The following is a 2,654-nucleotide window of genomic DNA, read 5'->3' as shown; positions in this document are numbered from 1 at the left end:
TCACCTGAAAAAAATTAAAGAAAAATGGCATTATTCGTGACCATTTATTCAGACGGTATTAAGAGTTATAACAATTTTTATAATATCTTAGGTCTACTAGCAAAATCCTAAGCGTACAAACCTTTAGAGAGAAGACAACCTTTTTTTTTTTTTTTTTTTTTTTTTCAAGAAAGGGTGTCTGTGTTGTCTTGGACTCACATTGTAGACCAGGCTGACCTTGAACTCACAGAGATCAACCTGCCTCTGCCTCCCTGAGTGCTGGGACTGCAGGCATGTGCCACAGAACCTGAATACTAGAAGGCAACCTTCTATGAAAGTTTCCAAGCTGTTTTTGGCTTCTTACCTGGAGAAGAAACTCTACTAAAGATAGATCTATCAAACAATGGTAACCTGTTAACTTACAAACAATACATGCCTATCTGACTTACTTTATGCAAAATATATGCATGTTCCAAAATTAGTAATACAAAAGATTTCATAAGAAAATAATTAAAGAAAAGCCAAAAATAGAAAAAAAATTATACAAAAAAAAAACCCAAAAACCTCGAAAATTCCTAGAAATTCACCCAAACAAAATAATTGGATAAACATGCCAAGTTGTACAGAGAAAATTCTTCTCCCCAGCATTATTTATAATAAACTATTAAAAAAATATCTGGCACAGTAGCATACATCTACAGTTCTAACTACAGGAGGCTGAAAAGAGAAAAATTCCTTGAATCCAGAGTTCCAGGCTAGCCTGGGCTCAATGAAGGAGGGAGAAAAGGAAAGTAGAGAAGTAGAGGAAGAGAGGAAGGGTGATAAGCAAGGCTTGCTGAGAATTCAAAGTCAACTCGAGTTACAAAGCAAGTTCCAGACCTTCCTTGTCCACAAAAAAAATATTCAAAAGCTTGTCATTTGTGAGGGCATGTAGAACATACCTATAATCCAAGCGCTAGGGAAGCAGAGGCAGGAGAATTGCAGTAAGTTCCAGGCCAGCCAGGGCTACATAACAAGACACTCTAAAATAGAAAACTAGTCTGACAACAAATTATTAAATAAATATGATACGGCCTAATGCTAGATTACCGTAACAGATAAAAGTGGTGGTAGCAATCTCTCTATTCTGACAAAGGATATTTTTAGATGTTAGCACAATATATTCAGTATTCCTTCAAAAATAAAATACATATGTATTGGTTCAGATAAGACAGTCTGGAAAAACAGATACCAAAATGATGACCCTAAGCAGTAAGTTTTAAGAAACATTTCTTTTCTTTTATACTTACCTCATTAACCTCATTTTAAAAAACAGATAAATGGTTTTATATTTAAAAAATATAATTTCTGAAGAAAAATAAACAAATTTCTACATAATTAAGAAATGAAACTGAGACCATACAATTAGATCTAAGAGGCTGGGCATGAAGGTAGAAATCTGTGAGTCAAGGCCAGCTTTGTCTATTCAGGATAGCTAGAGCTACACTGTGAGACCTTGTCTCAAACAATAACAACAAACCAAATCAGATTTATGGCTAGGGATATAGCTAAGAGGCAGACTGCATATTTAGTATTCAGGCCCTGAGTTGAATTCCAAGCATCACAAAAAATATAAATAAGAAAAATAAATTAGGTCCAAATAAAGCAAAAATAATTTATTGTTTGTGAATTGAAGTAGTTTCTCTATTGCCCACTAACACTCACCACAGGCAATCTTCTATCTTGTTCTTTCTTTGCATGCTCACACAGCTCCTACCTTCCTCTGTAATAATTTCTCCATTCCTGAATGCCCTCACAACTCCTAATGTGTCTTGTTTGGAACCTTGCTTCATTATACACATTTCCTCACATGTATACATCGGTTCAAAGTTCTTTCTACATCCTCATTTAAATTAACCATTTTCCCTCAAATTCCTACCTTCCTTAAGTCCTGCTTTTATTCCCACCTTCATCCACCATTAAAAAACTACTCTTCCAAGGCATACAGATTATTTCTAATCCTATTCTTAACTTTCTACCGTCCTTTTCCTAAATCAAACTTGCCCCCCTCTTTTTTTTTTTTGTTTTGTTTTTTGAGACAGGGTTTCTCTGTGCAGCTCTGGCTGTCCTGGAACTTGCTCTGTAGACCTGACTGGCCTCAAACTCATAGATATCTGCCTGCCTCTGCCTCCCTAAGTGCTAGGATTACAGGCGTGCACCACCAGTGCCCCACTAATACTCGGGACTTTTATTAAAATTAAAAAAAAAATCTATGCTCTGACATCTCTTGTTTCACATCTCTTGATCAATCACTCTCCCACCTCACTGGCACCTAGATGAGTTATATGTACTCATTCAGCATTCACAAAAGACAGCTTGCACAAAAACTGAGTCACAACTTCCGGTATTCCTCAACTCCTATATACTCTCCCTTATTCCACTGCAAACCCTTAAGACCTGCCCTCATCCAGAACTAGTCCACATCTGAAATTCAAACTATCAACTTCTTAATTAACACTGCTCCTTTTAAAGAAAGAAACTCACCATATGGTAAAAGCTGGTCAAAGACTCATAAGCCTCTACCACCACAGCTAGTGACATTCTTTCTCTTTCTTCACTTGCCATATCATATTAACTTTATCATCTTTTCTGCATCTTATACTTTCACATACCAGATCAACAACTCCTCCATTTCC

The sequence above is a fragment of the Psammomys obesus genome, unplaced genomic scaffold (genome assembly GCF_907164565.1).
Source record: "Psammomys obesus unplaced genomic scaffold, mPsaObe1.curated_primary_1811, whole genome shotgun sequence".
NCBI lineage: Eukaryota > Metazoa > Chordata > Mammalia > Rodentia > Muridae > Psammomys > Psammomys obesus.
Note: the sequence above shows the minus strand (reverse complement) of the source record.